This window comes from Sesamum indicum, linkage group LG2 (assembly GCF_026168435.1).
Source record: "Sesamum indicum cultivar Baizhima isolate 11 linkage group LG2, ASM2616843v1, whole genome shotgun sequence".
NCBI classification, from domain to species: domain Eukaryota; kingdom Viridiplantae; phylum Streptophyta; class Magnoliopsida; order Lamiales; family Pedaliaceae; genus Sesamum; species Sesamum indicum.
This window is the reverse complement of record NC_142658.1, coordinates 23,315,929-23,337,684: the sequence shown is the minus strand read 5'-3', so window position 1 is coordinate 23,337,684 and position 21,756 is coordinate 23,315,929. Positions and strand designations below refer to the sequence as shown.

Sequence of the window (21,756 nt, the reverse complement as noted above, 5' to 3'; positions counted from 1 at the left end):
TCTAATATATATTTATATATTTTCTAAAATTTATTTTAATTTTTCTGTAATCATATGAATATTGGGATATAATTTTGGAAAATATGTATAATTTTTATGTAATTTTATGAATATGTGCAATTTGTGTAATTTTATGTAATTTGTGTTAATTTTATGAACATGTGCAAGTTGTGTTATTTTATGTAATTTGTGTTAATTTAAGAAAATGTGTGTAAGTTCTAAAAAATTTTCATTAGTTTGTGTAATTTTATGTAATTTGGTTTAATTTATTATAATATTTTTTAATATATTAGCAAAAATAAAATTTAATTCATAATATAATACATTTATTAATATTTATTACTTTTCAAATCCTACCTTGATGATTGGGTAGCGAGGCACGAGGAGTGGATGCGGCGAATGGGTACCCCTGGCCCGACCTCTAGTGCCCCAACCTCTACCTGATCCCCTGGTACCTGACGACGATCACGCGGCCAAAGGGGATGCTTATTTAGATTAGAATTTTTTTATTTGTAAAAATACAAAAAGAAAAAATATTTTATTTGCCCGATTAAATTATTTTTATTTTCTTTTTATATTATATGTTTTTATATAATATTGCGCATCTAAGAAATTAAAACTACATAGATATAATAAAGAATTCCATAATTTATTTTTACAAAAAAATTTAAATATTAAAATAAATTAAATACAACTAAATATTAAAAAAAAATATTTTTTGTCATTGCATTTGTAACGGCTTTTGGACTATGTATAATTGTTATGTAATCAAGTCATTATAATTTTTGTAAAAATGTATAGCTAACCCAATTATAACTTAAGTGGATTTGTGGATTAATTCATTTTTATTATGTTTAATTGACAAACTGTAATTGAATCAATAAACTTATGGTTGACAGGACTATCAATAAATATAACACTCAAATTGTAGTAATTATTTGAGTTTATGTATTAATAAATTAGTCGTTGTTGCACGCTGTAGGGTATAACCCTCCAGTGGTACTCTTCTTTCACAACAAATCCTATCAACTATTACAACCAGACTGGAGTATAAACTCCTTAAAAATTACAACCCAAAAAATATTGCAGAAATGAAATAATATAACAAAACAGTCAAAGAAAAGATATCTATTTGAAAATGGCTCATTTATTTAGCAAGATCCAAGTATAAAGGGACTCGGTCACCAAAGTACCGTTCCCAACCAAAAGGCCCTCACAACCACGGTTGCACCTCTCCGAAAACTACCCGAGAAAGGACTCAGATCACACAGATCCGAAGAGACACCAGTCACCCAAACACTCACAGCAATATCACAGAGATTTATCGGAAGGGTGTGAAGAAGAAAACAGATTTCTGTAGCAACGTACCCGAAGGAGGAATGAAGACCCCCTTTATATAACACCCTCAAGTAACGGCCGAAAGGTTATGGCCGTTGGGCGGTTTCCTTGAAGCCATTAGATTGGCTTCGGAAACCGGCCGAACGGTTGCCGTTTCAACCACCATCGGAAGGTAGACGAGAGAAGAGAGAAGAGAAGAGTCGGCGGAGAGTAGTGTGAAGTGAGAGAGGAAAAATATCAGATTAGGGTTAGGAAATAGTATATAAGGGAGTTGACCGGGTCGGGTAGCCGTTTGGGTCGGGTAGCCGGGTAGAGCCTCCAAGTGGTTAGTGGGCCTTTAGGTTTTGGGCTTCGATTTTGGGCCATATATTCTTAACATACCCCACCATGGACCAAATACCCAATGGGTAGGTCAGGGGTGTTGGATCTGGTCTTTTTCATCATTGCCAAAAATAAATACTCCGTGGGTGTACCTGCAAGATAGAACTACAAACAAGGAAACTTTCAGTCAGGATTTAGGTGGAGTAATTTTAAGCACTTACAGAATTTCTCTGACGGTAGGCATTTAGTACCCATGTCTGCAGGATTTTCTTCAGAACTGATTTTTTCCAGTTTTATGACATCTCTTCCTACGATATCTCTAATGAAATGATACCTAACATCTATATGTTTTGTCCTATCATGAAATACGGGGTTCTTGCACAGTTGAATAGAGGATTAACTATCAGAAAAGATTATAAGTTTTTCTTTTGAAAATCCAATTTCTTTTATGAGCCCGTCAAGCCATAAGGCTTCTTTAAACGCTTCTGTAGTTGCTATATATTCAGCTTCAGTGGTTGATAATGCAACAATATGTTGTAATTGTGACTTCTAACTAATGCATGAACCACACAAAGTAAACATGTATGAAGATGTAGATTTTCGACTATCTCTATCATTCGCATACTTTGAATCTACATAACCAATAAGACGAGTATCATCCGAATATCTAGAAAAAGAAATACCAATGTCATCAGATCCACGTAAATACCTAAGTAAGTATTTCAGTGCTTCCCAATGAGGGGGACTAGGGTTGGACATAAAACGACTAAGACAGCTAATTGAATAGGCAACATCAGGTCTCGTACAAACCATTAGAAACATAATAGAACCAATCAAATTAGAATAAGGGATTTTGTCCATTCTTTGCCTTTCAGAAATAGTTTTGGGAGATTGCTCTTTGCTGAGTTGAAAATGAGCTGCTAGGGGTACAGCGGTGAGTTTAGCATTTTCCATTGAAAACTTTCTAAGGACATTTAAAAGGTATGATTTTTGATTTAGAAAAATGAAAAACTGTTTTCTATCCCTAGCAATACTCATACCAAGAATTTGTTTGGCATTTCCAAGATCTTTCATTTCAAAGGCTTTACACAAATCCTTTAGTAAAGTAGATATAAGAAGTGAGCTAGGACTAGCAATTAGCATATCATCCACGTATAGAACTAAGAAAATTGGGGAATCATGCACATGCTTAAAGTAAAGACAATGGTCATATTGACTTCTAATAAAGTTTAAAGATAACATAAACTCATCGAATTTTTTGTTCCATTGACGAGGAGATTGTTTCAATCCATAGAGTGATTTTTTCAATAGACACACATAGTCAGGTTTAGACAAATCAATAAAACCAGGTGGTTGATTCATGTAAATGCTTTCTTCTAAGTCACCATGCAAAAAAGCAGTTTAACGTCCATTTGTTTTAATTCCCAGTCATAATGAGCAGTGAGGGCAAGTATTATGCGGACTGTAGTATACTTAACTATCGGTGAGAAGATTTCATTATAATCTATGCCTTCTTTCTGTGTAAAATCCTTAGCAACTAATCTAGCCTTATATTTGATAGGGTTTTCTTGTTTTATCTTGAATAACCATTTACAGTCAACAATAGAAGCATCTTTTGATTTGGGGACTAGAATCCATGTTTTATTATCTTTCAAGGATTTCATTTCCTCTTTCATAGCACTAAGCCACTTTTTAGATTTTAAGGCTTATTCGATACTAGAGGGTTCTATAGATTCAGTGTTGAAACTAGTATGAAAATCCCTAAGTTTAATCGGTATTCTAGGTTGTCTTCTATCTCTATCTCTAGTGAGTTGATAATTGTCTAGAGGGTTCTGAATTTCTGGGTTTTCTACCTCTTGATTGTTTCCTAATTGCTCGTCTAAGTGTGTTTCATTGTTCCTAATTCCTCCCCTTCTTGGTTATCCTCTAATTCTACCGTATTAAAGGTTGAATCTTTTTCTAAAGGTTGTGATTTATCTAAACATGGCATTTCATACTCATTAAAGGTAACATTTCTACTTATTAGGACTTTAAAACCTGGTTGGTTCCTAACCCACAGTCTATAGCCTTTAATACCCTCAGGATAACCAATAAAAACACATTTAACAGATTTTGGATCAAGTTTATCAGAATCTTGGAGAACAAAGGCAGCACAACCAAATATACGTAAAGAAGTCATATCAGGTATTTTTCCATACCACATAAAATTAGGAGTTTTCCCAAGTAGAGGCACAGAAAGAGACAAATTTATAAGATGAGCAGCAGTTAAGACAGCTTCCCCCCAAAAAGTTTTAGGTAACCCAGAGCTAATCAATAAACATCTAACTTTATCAAGTACTGTACGATTCATACGTTCAGCAATTCCATTTTGTTGGGGGGTATAGGGATTTGTTTTGTGCCGTTTTATACCAAATTCCTCACACATATCAGAAAAACTTTTGTTGCAGAATTCAAGTCCATTATCAGTCTTAAGTGATTTTAACTTTTTTCCCATTTGATTTTCAACAAAAATTTTCCATTTCTTAAATTTTTCAAAAACTTCAGATTTATGTCTCATCAGAAAAATAAACACTTTACGAGAAAAATTATCAATGATAGAAAGAAAATAACGATTTCCACCATGGGTGGGTGTATTACTAGGACCCCAAACATCAGCATGCACATAGTCTAAAATACATGGAGACATAGACGGATTGGGGGATGGGGATGTAGGAAAATGAACTCTATGTTGTTTGCCCATGACACATTCATCACAAAATTCTATTTTGTCAATTCTATCATTTAGAATACCATCTCTTTTTAGAAAATCAAGGCCTTTTTGGCTAATATGGCCTAATCTCTTATGCCACAACGTGGTGAAATCACAATTAGAAACTGATGCAGCAAAATCATATGATGCAGTACCAATCATAATGATACACTGAAGGTATGCCAATTTTTCATTTTAAATAAGTGAAGAATTTATGCTGATAGTACAGGTGGATGAGAATTTGATATCTAATTGTATAGCTTGCGGCAACCAGCTCAGAAGAAGCTGCTAGGTGGATACATTCTTTACAGGCTGCTGCAGACCCAGGAAACAATTTGATGTCTTGTTCCAGACGAAAATATCAGCCCTTTAGGTTAGTGTATTCTGCTTTGCCTGCATTCAAGGCGTAGATGTTTTAATTTCAAAATCTTGAAGTAACATATGGGAATTACTGTCTATGGATATGGTTAACAATTAAGACACTGATACAAAGCCCTATATGACTGTCAGAGATTAAAATTCATCTGTCTGTTAATCCTGGAAGATATATCAGTCCAATTCATTTGTGAAGTTTATTAGATAGGATGGGTTGATTATCTACATCAACCAATATTATGCTTAATCACCAACTTATATCTGAATATTCCCAAACATAACTACATAACACTTAAGGCCTACATATGTTTGAAATTTGAAACCATTTTATTGTTTTTCTTTAAACTACATGCTTAGTATCTGCAAGTTTGTTGTTGGGGTGGCCATGGCTGTCTCTGTTGACCATTTTATTATTGCTTTTTTTTTTTTTACCTAATTGGAAACTGAACATGCCAGTTACAGAGATAAAAACTTTATTATGTGAGATTGAGCAGTAGTGTGCATCTTATATCATAAATTAATCAACTTCCTTCTGTTTAAGAGCCTTTATCTTTCTCCATTTCTTTCGCTGTCGCTCCCCCATGCATTTTTATTATGTAACTTGTGGTAATCATTGGAATCTACTATCCATGCACTGAAACTAACATAACCTTTTATCTTAAAGCTTAACTGTTTCAAGGAGAGAGGCAAAAGCATGAATTGATTGGAGTTCACTATCTTCATGGCATGTGGATGCAATGACCTCCGATGTAATAGCACCTTCACCATGGAAAATATTTGGCTCTCAACATGGTAACCCCTGACTTTCAGTACTTTGATGTAGCTATTGATAGATGTTGTTCCGACATTATAGCTTATGTCCTTATTCTGGACTCCTCAGGACTACGTCTCTTCAAAGAAGCGAAAGACGAAGATCCAAATGGGAAGGTAGATTTTTCAGACTACCCTAGTTGATCCTTTGAGTTGACAAAATGACTGCCTCATTATGCATTTCTCTATTGTTATTCTCAGCATTGGGATGATCATCCAGCCATAATGGCAATCGGAGCCATCGATGGAACTTCAGAAGCTGTTTTCCATACCCTTATGTTTCTTGGTACTTCAAGAACAGAGTAAGGCTGCTGGGAATTTTCCTTTTTGCAACTAGCTGCAGTTATATCTTCGACGAATAAGTGTTAGGTAATAAGTAAAGGCATAAATAACAGACGGGCATGTATTTGTGGATTTATTTGGGCTAACTGAAGAAAGCTGCAGATGTCACTGGCTGTTAAGTAATGCTATACACACTTCCCTTCCATGAAAATATCCAATCTGTCAATTGTTTTAGGAAATCTACTCCTTATCAAGCAGTCATTATACATAAATGCTGGACCACCGATACTTTTGGCATATAAGTCCTAATATATTGTTCTCATGATATAGGCTAGTGCTTGGTGTAAACTAGCATTCTTTTCAGGATTTCTTACATTTATGTACTTCTTTGCAGATGGGATTTTTGTTTCTACAAGGGCACTGTGGTTGAACACCTCGATGGCCATACTGATATAATACACGTTCAACTGTATAACCATTGGCTACCATGGTCAGACTTGTAACTTCTGCAAATAATTCGTTTATGGATAGAAATAGTGTACTTAATCACCTTCCTGTTTGCAGGGCAACGAAACGAAGAGACTTTCTCCTGCGACGTTATTGGAGAAGAGAAGATGATGGCACATACGGTATATTGTTTACTGAGAAATTGGTGTCAACTTGATGCCTGAAAAGCGATTATTCTCACACAATCAGCTGCTGCTATTGTTGCAGTGATTCTGTACCATTCCGTGGTCCACAAAAAGTGTCCGCCCCAAAGTGGATATGTTCGTGCTTGCCTTAAAAGTAATGTACGCTTTGCCTTGGAAATTCTAAATGCGGCTTCTCGATCATTATTATAAGCAAGCTTAAGCTTCATGCACAAACTAGAGACCCTTTATCCCGGTCATTGATCATAATTATATGACATTTGCTAAAACGAATCATAATTATACGACAGTCATCGTTTCTGATCCTGGAAAAGAGAAGAGTAGATAATTTTTTATGTTATGTCGAAATAGAAACAAATTCCTTCATATATGTTTGATGGTATCTTATGTTGGATTTAATGCAACCTACCAAAAGTAAAGTCATCCCTCTAGTGGCCGTGATTCTTTTGGAAACTACATAGTACTTGTTAAGTTGCACTCTAAAATACACCAAGTTACCAATTCAACATGCTTTAGTTTGCAAGATAGCTTCTTCTAAACATTTATTGAAAGGCAGGATGAAATCATTTCTCCTATCCTAGAGACAATATGGGTATTGGCTTATGAAGGCCAAGAGGAAAAGATTATGTATGAACCTTGCGGACAGATTAGATGATTGCTGATGATTTTGCTTCATCATCACTTTATGAGAGCCTGAAGTCTCAATATTTAACAGTCAAAAGTCTTTTTCAACTCTGAAAAAATTTAAAGGATCAATTTGATCATCAAAAGACTGTAATCTTACCACGTGCAAGATATGAGTAGATACAATTGCGACTACAAGATTTCAAACCAATTGCTGAATATAATTATGAGATGTTTCGAATTGTATCAAAATTGAGGTTATGTGGAGAAAATGTGATGGATGAACAAAATGTTGGAAAAAAACATTTTCTACTTTTCATGCATCCAACCTTGTACTTCAGCAGCTATGCAGAGAACGTGAGTTCAAAACCTATTCAGAGTTCATTTCATGCCTGCTTGTTGCAGAAGAAAATAATCAGTTTTTGTTGAATAACCATCACACGCGATCCACTGATTCCAAACTACTTCCTGAGAATTCAAGTTCATTGTTTGAAGCAAATGCTACTTCTTCACGAAAGGGGCATGGTCGATACCATGGCTCACCACGGGGCCATTCTTATGGACGTGGTCGTGGCGGTTGTGGTTATGGTCGTGATAATGGTTGTGGAAATCATCATAATACATGGATTAATCCCAATATTCAGAAGAACAATGGGAACAAGGCAAAGAATCAACAAGAGAAAATTACAAATGGAGATCTTTGCCATAGATGTGGGATGTCTAGATATTGATCCTGTACCTGTCGTACGGCACAACATCTAGTCAAATTATACCAGGCTTTTGTGAAAGCAAAAGGTAAAAAAGTTGAGACTAATTTTGTTGAGACTGTAATCTCAGACAATACCCACATGGATGCATCAGATTCTTTCCAGTCTATTAAAAATGATGATAAAGATCTCCCTGAGTTTCCCTTACAGCTTATTGATTAGATTTATCTCATATGTTATTAGTATGTTTCAATTATTAAGTTATGTTTACTTTCATTTGTAGGGTATTTTTTTTAAATACTGTAATATTTTAATATGAATGAAGTTTTTCTTTTACGTATTATATTTATATCAAATGGATCAAGCCATTACAAATCTCAATAATAAGGAGTATTGTCTTGTTGATAGTGCCACTATGCATGCAATTATGAGAAACAAGAAATTTTTCACAAACTTGTTAATGACAAGAACCAATGTGAGTACTATTTCAAGAGCTAGTATTCTTATTGAAGGCTCCGGAAGAGCTACTATCTTATTATTTGAAAGAACAAGATTACATATCAATGATGCCTTATATTCTAGTAAATCACAAAGGAATTTATTGAGTTTTAAGGATATTCGACAAAATGGTTTTCATATTGAAACTATGAATGAAAATGGTATCAAATATCTGTACCTTACAACATATAAAACTGACGAGAACAAGTTTTAGAAAGAATGAGAATATATACTTCTAGTTTATATGGCACATTGATAAGTTCCGTTGGAAACACATAGTATCACTAACTCGAAGTTAGTTGATCAAAATATTTTTACTTTTTGGCATGATAGACTTGGCCACCCAGGTAAAACAATAATGTATAGGGTCATTGAAAATTTAGATAGACACCCACTAAACGACATGAAATTCCTTGTTAAAGGTGATTTTATATGTTCAGCTTGTTCTCTTGAAAAATTAATTACAAAGCCATCTATGACAAAAGTGATGTAGGATCTCCTAGGTTTCTTGAACGAGTTCAAGGAGACATATGCGGGCCAATAACACCGTCATGTGGGCCATTCAAATACTTTATGGTGTTGATTGACGCATCAACATGTTGGTCACATGTAAGCTTGTTGTCAACATGAAATATTGCTTTTGCAAAACTGTTAGTCCAAATTATTAAATTGAGAACTCATTTTTCTGATTATCCTATTAAAAAAATAAGATTAGATAATGCGGGAGAATTTACTTCTAAATCCTTCAATGATTATTGTCAATCAATTGAGATAGTTGTGGAGCATCCAATTGCTCATGTATATACTCAAAACTGCTTGGCAGAGTCATTAATTAAGCAGTTATAATTAATAGCTAGACCCTTATTGGTGAGATCAAAATTACCTTCATCAACATGGAGGCATGCAATTTTGCATGCAACAGCTCTAATTCATTTTGGACCTACCGCTTACCATAAATTTTCTCCATTATAATTTATCTTTGGAAGAGAACCAAATATTTCTCATTTAAAGGTGTTTGGTTGTGCGGTGTATGTCCCGATACCCCCTTCTTAATGAACTAAAATAGGGCCACAAAAGAGATTTGAAATTTATGTTGGTTATAAGTCTCCTCAAATATTAAGTACCTTGAACCAATGACCAATAATCAATTCACTGCTAGGTACTTGGATTGTCAATTTGATGAGACAATAGTCCCGACATTATGGGGAGTAGATAAGGAGATTAAAAGGAAAGATATTGCATGGAATCAACATCTATATCTTTTATGGGTCCACGGACAAATGATAGTGAACTTGAAGTTCAATAGATCATACATTTGCAAAGTGTTGCATATAGGCTACCAGAAGCGTCGATAGATACAAAAAAGGTCACAAAATCACATATTCCGGCTGAAACTGTTCCAGCTCATTTAAAAGCCCCTGAAGCAATTCTTACTCAATGAAAGGCATCTGAGTCACAAATACGCCAGAAGCGTGGTAGACCACTTGGCTCTAAAAATGCAAATCCTCGAAAGAGAAAGGAATATATCGTCTCAATTAATCACAATGCTAATGTGATCGTTAGTACTATCTCTAAGGATAAGATCTCTGAAGCGGCCTTATCTGAAGACTATAAAGTAATGAGTAAGATCTCTAAAACAATTACGATGTCTATTAATTATGCTCATAACAGTTTAGGTTGGCATCGAAAAGAAATTGAAATGAATGATAATTTTGCTTATTCTGTAGCCGTCAAAATCATTGATGAAGCTGAAAATGATTCTCAAACTATGGAGGAAATTCGATAACGAAATTATTGAAAAATTGGAAAAAAGTCATATAAGATGAGCTAGACTCGCTAAATGAGCGAGAAGTATTTGGATCTATAACTCCAACACCAAAAGGTGTTAAGTCAATTGGCTATAAGTGAGTGTTTGTATGAAAGAGAAATGAACGAAATGAAGTTGTAAAGTACAAAGCTAGACTTGTGGCCTAAGGCTTTACTCAAAAGCCTGAAATTAATTATACTGGAATATATTCACCTATAGTGAATGCAACCACACTTAGATTAGATATCTGTATCCAATGACCCATACAGATATGCAGTTACCACATCCATGAGCTGCATTTGCAGTTGTTCAATTACTGATAAACTGATTAAAAATCCGGGCACTTGATTCATACAAATTTAAATATATATAAAACTGTGTCCATTAGATCATATCAGACGGTATGATTTAAAATCACATGGCCTGATTCAACAATACAACGTCTTGAATGATTAGTCTTATATTTCGAGTACGATATCTCGACATCTGTAAATTCAATAAGTCTAAAATTTTACCAAATGTATGTTTTTTGTAAGTTTTATCATATCTAACTATCTGATCTGAATGTTGATGCCTCGATTAACCTATGTTGTTCAACAATGTAAGATGATAGTTACATCAATGTTATACTAATATTTATAAATATATAAAATTTGTAGATAGTGAACATATATTAATTTCAACTATCTATGTAAAAATTTTATAATTCCATCTCATGATTTAAAATAATAATAATAATAATAGTAGTAGTAGTAGTAATAATAAGAGCCGTAAATGTTTTTCTAAAATTGTTATTTATTAAGAGATCAATTTTGACATTCCATTTTTGACTGGTGACAATTTATAAAGTGGATAAAAATTCTTCCTCGTATTTTTCTTCTCCTATTTCCTTATTCTTATTTTCTTCTTCTACTTCTTTATTCTTACTAATTTCAATCCTTTCAAGTCTGTTTGTAAGAGACTGGTTGTATTTTTTAATATTCTTTATCTCTTCTTTTAACTTTTCGACTTCAATTTTGAGATCCTCTATAGTAGAGGGGTTATCTCTAATGGAATGTTTTTCATTAAGTAATTTCTTGACCTCAGCTATTGTATATGGTTCAAAGGGTTTATTAATAGTCCTATCATGAAATGGGATAGGCTCAGATGTGGAGGCATTATTACTATCAATCTTGCTTAGGATAATGTCCCTAACTTCAGGATCCTTTATTTCCCTAAGTAATTCAATAATATGATTATCTGTGAGAACATTTATTTTTTCCATTTCTTTAAATTTTGCCATTAATTCATAAAATTTTTGATGTGAGTTATCTTCCTGCCTACATGAGCAAGATGGCTCTTCTTCTTCAGATTCAGAAGTGGTTGATGAATATTCAAAATTCTCTTCGATATTTTTAAGTTCATTTTGCTCTTCCGATTCTTCTGATTCAGAGGATTCTTCTTTTTCTGAAAATATTATATTGAGTATTTCTTGTTTTTCTTCTTCTTGTAAATTAAGATTATTTATTTTCTTTTTCAGCCTTCTAGCTTTTTTGTTTCTGGATCTATTAGCAAGATGATCTGTTTCTCCACAAATATAGCATCTTCTTATTTTCTTTGTGGTATTATTCTTAGCCTTCCATTCATTTTTTTCTAGCTAAGTCTTTTTCTTTATTTATTTCTTTTCTAAATTTTCTCTTTTTGTACCTTTTATCCTTAAACCTCGAAGTTCTATTCCTAGAGATTTTTGATTTATCGGATGGTTTCATTTCCATCCCAAATTGGGCACAAAACTGTCCTAATTGGCTTTTCTCTGTCAAATTTTGTCTTTTAATTTGTTTATTTAATCTAATTTCGTTGCATAAATTTAATCCTTCTTGAATGCAGGTTCCAATTAACTTCCCATAAGTATATTGATTATAGTTGATGTGCAGGTCTCCTTTTCTTAGGACATTTCTAACCCTTTCTGCAAAAAGATGAGGGAGGCCGTCTATAAATTTAGACTTCCAATGAGAATCATTTGACTCTGAGAGTTCCATTACTCTACTAAGGAATACATTTTTGTACCATCTAAATGAAGTTAATGTTTTACATTTTAAATTCTGTAAAAGTGTTCGAATATTTTCACTATTATCTGACCATCTACCTGTAAAATGCTCAACTATGTTTATGGCTAATGTATAAACTGCTTTTTCTTCTGAGATATTATTTTCAATTTTTACTGTATTTAATATTTCATCTTTATCAGTTTGGCTGAGATAATTATCCCACCATCCCTTTAATTGGCCAGTAAATCCAGCTATGATCATTTTAGCAATAGCTTTATCGGAATTATTATTTCCTTTATAAATAGTATTGTACATCATCATTCTATGTATAGTATTATAGATTTGTCTTTCTGTAAATCCATTAATGTTCCATTCATAAATTTGTTTCCCATTATAACTATTTTGGTCAATTATCTCTTGTTCTTCATAAAGGACATCTTGGGGTGTTGGCCTAGGATAATAAAATTTGGTTTGCATTGGCTTCCTGATGAATTTTTCTATTTTGTTAATTTCCTCCATAAATTCGTCTTCATAATCCTGAGGATCTCGCGGCCAGCCCCCTTTAATGGAGGGCTGGCGCTGCCAGCCCTCATTAAGGCTGGCGCTGCCAGCCTTTGATTAAGGCTGGCCGGCTGACCGCGGCCAGCCTTAAAATTAAGGCTGGCCGGGCCAGCCATTGAGGCCAGCCTTTAATTTTTTTTTAAATTTTTTTTAATTTTTTAAAATTAAAATTTTCCCCCACCCTCATCCACCATTATAAATTGGACGGATGAAGGTGGGTGGAAACTCACTTCATCCACCAGCAAAAATTTTCACCCACCTTCATCTTATACCGTGAGTTTGTCTTCAATTTTTTTTCCACACAAATGGATAGACGATCAGTCTACGGTCCTCATGATAGTACTGTATTATCTCAACAAGCCCAACATAGGTCTGACGATATTCCAGATGGTGACCTAGACGCCGTATTCATTTCACGGCGTGCGGATGGTACCTTTTGGAGCTACTTTAACCAAAATAATATGTCCGAGCGTGTACAAGAAATCCTACACCAAATAGGATTTTATGGAGTTTATAGGTGCGGACACCTTCAATTAAATCAACACCTCATCACTGCATTAGTGGAGAGGTGGCGATCGGAGACGCACACTTTTCATTTTCGTGTAGGGGAAGCCACAATTACCCTACAAGATGTACAAATAATTTGGGCACTCCCAATAGACGGCGAGCCGGTGACTGGAATTGATTTCGACCGCACAACACAACAATAGCAAGAATATTGCCTGACTTACATAGGCTTTAGCCCGGATGCAAATGTGTTGAAGGGCTCGAGATTACAGACATCGGCAATTACATCTCATTTGGCGGCGGTCGAAATTACTTATAATACTCCCCAGGCTGTCGTCGTCCAGTACGCACGTGCCGTTGCATTACTTTTATTTGGGGGATTGATGTGCCCAGATTCCTCAGGTAACTATGTCTCATTATTATATCTTTCAAAATTAGAAGATATAGAAACCGCGAGGAACTATAGTTGGGGGAGTGCTGTGCTGGCATTTTTATATCGCGAATTGTGCAATGCCAGCACAAAAGGCAAAGCGGCAATTGGTGGAGCGCTGCAATTGCTACAGGTAAAATTGACTTAAAAAGTCTTACACATTTTTTTTTTTGCTATTGATATTCATTAATAACACATATTTGTATTGTTCGTGTAGATTTGGGCGTGGTCACGGATTATGCCACTTTATCCTGGACTTGGTGCCCAACGGCTATTTATGGGCCAAGTGCAAATGGACAATAATCGCTGGCTCCCAGCAGCACCATATGGTGCTACTTGGAATTGTCAGCACACTTTCACCACTACAGTTCGGGGAACTGTACGAGTCATACGAGAAATTTTGGATGAGATGCAGGCGGATCAGGTAACTAAATTTTAATATTATTCGTATATTTATACCGTGAATTAAATTCATATTAATTTACATCTTTGTTTTTATTACAGTTCATATGGCAGCCGTATGACATGGACTCGAATGTCATTATGGCTTACACCGATGAATTGAACCCCCAGTTGTGGAGGTCATTTGTTCCGTTGATATTCTACGCAATAGTTGAAATGCATCGTCCCGAACGAGTTGTTCGCCAATTCGGGATGAGGCAGAATGTACCAGAATCGACGGATACCCGTGATATGAGCCTCCATCAGATTTCCCGTAAAAATCACGCTGGCGCAGATTGATCTCTGCAACACATACAATACATCAATAGATGGCAAAGACGATATGACACGGTTGTACATAGGCCACTCATTTCTAATAGAAGGGTAACAGAACGAGGTTATTGGGAGTGGTACTACAACATAACAAGAAATTTCGTGTCGTCATCTACTGATAGACGTGTGGAAAGCGGGTACCAACCTGGAGAAGCACCTATGTTGCAAGTTGTGGTACGTTATTATATAATATTACATGTTTTATTTTATATATATTTTTAACAACACAAGGCTAATTATTTTTCTACACTTTTCAGGCAAATGAGGTGAATGCCCTTGAAACTTTATGTCGATCTAGACCACCAAATATCGAAGGATATAGTCAATTGGTGGATAGATTTGAACATGGGTTACATATTATCAAGGAGGCTATAACCCAACAGCCACAACAAATTGCTTCTCCATCCGATGATGCTCCCACAACATCCCACAGGCAAAGAAGAAGTTCTAGCCGAATGTCAACTGGTTCAGTTGAACGTCGTGATATTGGGTTGGATATAGCTGGTCCTTCTATAGTATATCCACCTCAAGATTATTACGTACCTCAACCGCCTCAAGATTATTATATGCCTCAACCATCTCAAGGTGATTGGTTTCAATCGACTCCATATATGTCAAATCAAACACAAGATTTTTCTCTTGACCTTGGTCTTGGTTTTAATCAACCATATACACAAGGATATAATATTTCACCAATTCCATTTCCATCATTTGGTGCATATCGTGACAATGTGGAGTCAAGTTCTGAAACATCAAGTCGGTTTGTTGGTGAAGAAAATGAGGCACAAAATGAGCCAGTTCAAAATGTGGCGAGGAAATTAGAAGACCTCGACGTCAACGCCACAGACGACATTGTGGAACGGGTGGACATTTTTGATATTTGTAATTGTATACATTTAATGTAATTTTTTACAATTGTACAAAATAATAAATAACTATTACATTTGTACCCTTAATTGTAATTTTTTAAGTTAATGCAATGTTAATTTTATTAATTTTGGATTTTAGTATATTGTTATTAATTATATATAAATTAAATTATATAATAATAATTTAAACGAAAAAAAAAAAGCAGAATTCCCAAGTCGGGAAACAGAATCCCGACTTCAAGTCGGGATTCAGGATCCCGACTTGGAGTCGGGTTTCAGAATCCCGACTCCAAGTCGGGATTCAAAAACCCGACTTGAAGTCGGGATTTTGTTTCCCGACTTGGGGAATTCTGCATTTTTTCCCCTTTATTTAATGACGAGTCGCGATTTCAAATCGCGACTCGTCATGTTTTTGTTATATATTTAAAAATAATTATAATAAAATAATTTTTTTTATAATAAAAAATAATTAACTCCACTTATTTCACCTACATGTGTGGTTTATATGTGATTATATTTTTAAATTATGTATGATGTAATTATATTTTAATTCAACACATGCCAGTCATACATTAATGTATTAACACGACAATGGTGCGGATTTTTCTAATTGATATCATATGATATAATATTGTATTGATATAGCATTTTTTAATATTTCTCGCTCTTCGCCAGATCATAACAGGAATAAGGTTCTACACAAGATTAATAAAAACATCGAATTTTTAACCTATTTTTTTTAATATAGGGGTTCTTTGCATTTTGATGATAATACAGGGGCAAAAATGCAATTTACCCTTGAATCATCATCTTGTTCACGGGTCTGTCACTTTCTCACCCTCAAACCACAGTGAAACCTAATCTTCCCAACTTTACCGTTGTGATTTCAAGAAAGAAAAGAACAAAAAAACTTTACCGTTGTGTTCCCCGCGCCGGCGCATATTTATATAAGAGGAACATCCACGACCAGATTTTGAAAAATCAAAAATAGTGCAGAAGAAAAGCAAGAGGGCGCTCACATTGACATGCCCTTCTTTTTTAACAGCGGCGTTTTTGAACATCGTCTCAGACGTCCGGCCGCCTCCGCCGACTGCCCTCAGCCTCGATCTGTTCTTTCTTAAGGTATTTCTTGAGAGTCTGACATCACCTCATTGCATAAGAGTTCTTTTAAGTTTCTTGCATTATGGGTTCTTGCATTGTGAACTTAAGAGTATCTTGGTTAAAGGAAGTCTGTCTTCCCAACGGAAGATTTAATACGAGTACTTTTCAGTGTCACTGAATTGTGAAATTACGGCCTTACTCTTTTTCCTTTTTGTCTTTTTTAAGGTCTCGATTTGTTATTTCAAGGTTCTTGAATTTCAATTACACATGGGCTCTACTGTATGTCTTGGATTACGACTGCAGTCTGCGGACAAGTGTCTGGGACTTACATACAAGGATGCTGGTGTGGACATTGTTGCTGGATCAGAACTTGTTCAGAGAATAGGCAAGATGGCTCTCTGAATTGGAGGTTTTGAAGGCTTTTCCCTTTGGGTATGGTTGTTTTTTCATATGATTATATTCAGTAGTGATCCTGTTGTCATTTTGATCGCTAGAGTCTTGAGGGATATTAATACATATTGCCTACACTCACAAACTGGTCAATTTTTTGGCAGTCTTGTTTTTCAGAGCTTCTTTCTTGAAGGCAGATTTGGCTTTGCTTATTCCACTTGCATTTTCTGTGTCTAGCTTTTCCTTTTTTCTTTTTGGCTCTGATTTCATTGGTCTTTTCCCATCTTATAATGTTATTTAATTGCATCCAAATGCTTTCACAGGGGATTCGTATAGAGATGGAGTGGGAACGAAACTTATGTTGGGTTTAGGGACTCGAATCGACGAGACTACTGGCATTGAATTGGTAATCTTTTGGTCTTTTACATGTTCTTTGTTAATAATGCATGCGTTAATCATTGTTTCGAATCAAGTTTTCACGAGTGTTAATGATATAGTAACTCCTAGGGCAAAACCTTTGTTTTTCCAAATCTGCCAGGAGAACCTGCAGGCTTTGGATTGGATTGTCATCTTTGTCCGCTGGCTGATCTTCCCTACCATTAGGTTGGGAAAGAATGTGAGTCTAGCAATGTTATAACTTGTGTGAATGTTGTGTTTCAGAAAATTATTTACAAATATATATTTGGTTGCAGTTGTTAATATATTTTGCTTGTGTGAATGTATTGGCCATGATTTTCATTTTCCATCCATATAAATTGCTGCCAATGATCCTTGGTTTACGTGGGACTTTGTTTCTGAAAATGTTTGGCTGCAGTTGTTAATATATGGGGCTAGGATATACTAGAAATATGATGATTTTTGTTAGTCACACCATGTCGATTATCTTACACAATCTAGCATAAGACAGTTGCTTGAAACTAATGGGACCCCACATGTATCTTCACTTAGATCAGCAACTATGAACCTACTTTAGGAACAGTAAGTAACACTTTGTTTTTCCTGCTATTATCTTTGTTGCTGATCAAGTTCACTTATCTTCTTTCTTAATGCATATATGTGATTCGCTGAATATGAGCTTGACTTTAAATATCTCAATATCCTCTTTGGACTGTAATGGAACTTCGTAAACCAATTGATACTTGCTCAATTGATGGGCCAGCAAAATATCTTTTCTCAAGTGCATCAAGTGCGGTATTTGTTCTTATGCCTTTTAATTGGAGAGTGCTACAATGTTGTATCTATGTTGTTTTCTTCCATGTCTGTTCGTAATTCTGTCTTGATACAAAGTACAGAGATTCAATAGAGTCACACGGAATTGCTGTTATCAATTCTTTTATTTGCAAGTTTTATTTGTTGAAAAAAGCACTATACTCTAAATTTGATGCAGGCAATGCCGTCACTGAAGTCTCGCTGAAACCCATATTTATTTGCAAGTTTGTTTCTAATTGCATTAAAATTGTGAAATTGTTCGATAGGTTTTGGGTCCCACAACCCATTGACTAGGTAAGGTGAGTATTTATTTATTGGTGAATTTCTATCCGTACATATAAAGTGAAATTTTAAGAGATTTTCAAATAAAAATTGGACCATATTGAACTAATGTTGGAGGTGATATCTGGTTTTCTTTAGCCCTAACACATATAGCGTTCAATTAGCAAAGGGCATCACCCTACCTGATACATCATTCTCCACATGCATTAAAGTGAAGCATATAAGTTAGTATAGTTTTTTCATACTTGTTTATTAAAAGATTGAAGGCTAGAGTTTGAATTGGGTTTGCCAATTAGGTGCAAACTAGATAACCTCATATCGATAAGAATTGTGTGGGAATTTGTTGACATTTTAGAACCTAATGGTAGCCTTACGTATCTTCATAGTCTTCTCTTCAAGTTTCTAACTGAAAAGCAACCAACGGCCCCTATCAATTCTTCTTTGCTGATTTTTCTCCTATATTTTGGAATCAAGAATGGTTGAGACCATTGATTTTATACTTTGTATAATTCAAACCTAAAATTTGCTGCTCTGATTTCTGTGGAAAGCCGTGCTTTCTCCATTCTGGTTTGGAAAGTATGGGATTAGGGATTTTTTAGGCTGCTCAAAAATGTGAATGATGCAAGTATAGAGTTGAGACCTTAATGAGAGAACAAATACCTCATCTTTTTGTAAATTTATTTTTGGTTCGTTTATTATGTTGGGTTTTCTTCATGAGCTGCCTTAAAACTTTTTGTTGTTAATACGTTTGACATTTGTGTATGATTTACAAAAACCATGTTAGTTCTTGTTATTAACATCTTATTTTTGAAGGTGTATTACAGATTAGTATGTTGGAACATCTATATTATACAATCATGAATTATTTTTTATTTGCGAACTTTGGGATTAAATGCTATGCTAATGTGGAACAGTTGTCGAGATGCCAATTAAAAATATATTTTTCAAGATTACTTGGTAAAACTTTTGTGAGTATTATTATGTACGTTCAAGAGTTCATCAATGATTTTTAAGGAACACAAAGTTTTGATAAGTTGAAATGTATTACTAGAAAATTGTTTCTCTCTTTTGCCCAAAAGATTTGTTTTCCTTGTCAAGTGTTCTTTTGTTTTCACGTAAAGTTCTTAAAATAAATTTTTCTCTTTGACTCAAAGATTTATTTTTCTTGTGGGTGGTCTTCTTTAATTCTCAAAATCAGCTGTGGTCTTCTTTAATTCTCAAAATTAGCTTGAATTGCAGTAATTTCTTTCAAATTATTTAAAATAAATTTACAGCGTTTAGAATATTTTTTGTATTTGATTATTCATGGGTATATATTCATTTAATTATTTTTGATAAATGCATGAATAAGTCACGTTTTTGGATTTTCAAGGAAATCTGTTATTGATTTTTATTTCCATAAAAAAGAATTGGATTCAAAACAGTTTTTGCAGCTCTTTGGAAAATTTTAAGCTGCATTAAGTTTTCTGTTTTTTAGCAAATTGCATTCATCACCATCTTTGTTTAGACTTCCAAAAAAGTACACTATTTTTTAGCAAATTGCATCCATCACTATCTTTTATTTTGACAAATGATAAAAGTCTTTTAAGATATATATACAAGTGATTTTAACACAAATAATGAGATTGGCATCTCTACTATTTTGCAATTTAGTATGCAGTATTTGATTTCTGAATTTCGTGTGATTGTGTAATAATGATTTTTCAACAATTTTTTTTGTGATACACCTTCAAATGTTAGATGTCAATGATATGGACATATATGGAGTTTTTGTAAAATTTGTACAAAAATGCAAATGTATGACAAACAAAAATTTCTAAGAAAGCAACATGAGGCCAAAAGCCAACATAATGAACAGACCAAGAATAAATCTACAAAAACATTGGAGTATTATCTCTCTTGTAGGCCTCAACTCCGAACTGCCTTGCGTCCGTCATGTTTAAAGTGGCCTTGGAATTCATAATCCTATTGCTTTCCCCATTAGAATGTTGAGAACGTGAAGGCATAATAGAAATCAGTACGAATTTTGGGTTTGAATTATGCAAAGGATAATAAAATGGACTCAATATTTCTTGATTTTTAAATATGGGGAAAAATCAGTAGAGGTGAAATGGATGGGGACAAAGGTTGCTTTTTGGGTAGAAATGGCAGAGAAGGATATAGGTTGTCCTATAGTTTACATGGCATTATGTGTTGCATACTTTTCTTATATGGTTGATTTTGCTCAAGTTTTCTTCTTTGTTTTTGCAGTTAAGTTAGCAGTGAAGATGATCTGAATGAAAGAGTCTGCTTAACAACGTTCATGGATTTGTCGATATCAGTTGTGGCGTTCAAGTAATTCTAAGTATGAGCCTCATGGGTTCGCCGTGGAAGTAAATCTTGCCTACTGTAAATAGAACCAAGCATGTTTGTAATACTTAGATCATAATCATGTGTTAAGGAAACCAGAAACAGGGAAAGTATGTCTGGTTCATGCCTAAAAGTGATCCCTAGAGATCCTATGTAGTTGTTTCCTACTATCTTGTTAGTAAATATTTGATGTGGTACCATGTTTTGAGCAAGCAAGCAATTTTTCTTTTTCCTTTCTCATGTGCACTATTATACCTTCTCTATCTTTTTCTGTTTTTTTTTTTTATTGAGAGGAACAAATTTCACTCGAATTATCTGGCTAACTCGCCACACATGACAACATCAAGTCCAAGGGGACAGCAGGATGAATCAAGTAAACGACCAAGTAGGAAATAGACTATATATCCAATAAAAAGATTAAATACAAAATAATATTTTAACACGATTAATTTGATAGAAGATATTTTTATTATAATTTACTTGGCATAGTAAAATTTAAAATAAATAAAATGTGAATAATATATAAACACTAATCTAAACTTCAAATCCATCAATTCAAATATAGTCTAAGTGTTTCAGTCCTATTGTGAAAAGACATAAGAGCAAAACTCTGTCAAAGAAGAAAATTATTTGCCATTAATTCCTAATTTCTCTAAACTAATTAAAGAATGAACACTATATTCTTAAAAATAAATAGGCAAATAACATTTCAACGTTGTTAATTTGCCAGGAATTTTAGTTAAAATAAACGATTTAAAATAAATGAGCAATACTCATTTTAATGAATATTTTTATTACCAAGAAAATTTCTTATTCTTGTTTGATAAGATATTTTTTAATAAGGTTTTAAAATTTTTTATATAGTAAACTATAATATTAGTATAATATTAATTTATTTATTTACTAATACAAAATAAGGAGAAGGGTTATGTTGGAAAAATATTTGGTTTCAAGCAATCGAAACGATGTTTTGAAATATTACAATCGGATTTAAGAAATCAAAAGCAAATAAAGCCACGTTGGAACAAATAACAAAAAGCAATTAGAAATGCTATTTCTGACAAGAAATTTAAATTGAAAACTTACAACGAGAATC

General features: G+C 34.1%; 3 long non-coding RNA genes across 6 annotated transcripts; all 3 read left to right on the top strand.

Moving 5' to 3' along the window:
- The first annotated feature begins 5,466 nt into the window (after positions 1 to 5,466).
- Positions 5,467 to 5,895, top strand: LOC148789290 (uncharacterized). Its single transcript, XR_016063214.1, has 3 exons — positions 5,467 to 5,575; positions 5,664 to 5,710; positions 5,795 to 5,895. It is a non-coding gene; the product is annotated as an uncharacterized LOC148789290 (long non-coding RNA).
- Positions 5,896 to 6,290: 395 nt separating this feature from the next.
- On the top strand, positions 6,291 to 6,663 carry LOC105180164 (uncharacterized). Its single transcript, XR_849484.3, has 3 exons — positions 6,291 to 6,365; positions 6,440 to 6,504; positions 6,590 to 6,663. It is a non-coding gene; the product is annotated as an uncharacterized LOC105180164 (long non-coding RNA).
- A 9,476-nt stretch (positions 6,664 to 16,139) lies between these two features.
- On the top strand, positions 16,140 to 20,894 carry LOC105161329 (uncharacterized). 4 transcript variants are annotated; one of them, XR_016064152.1, is made up of 5 exons: positions 16,140 to 16,451; positions 16,656 to 16,862; positions 17,144 to 17,226; positions 17,359 to 17,436; positions 20,562 to 20,894. It is a non-coding gene; the product is annotated as an uncharacterized LOC105161329 (long non-coding RNA). The 4 variants fall into 4 exon arrangements; XR_016064151.1 differs by having other exon boundaries at positions 17,328 to 17,436; XR_016064153.1 differs by lacking the exon at positions 20,562 to 20,894 and adding an exon at positions 18,208 to 18,792.
- Positions 20,895 to 21,756: the final 862 nt, after the last annotated feature.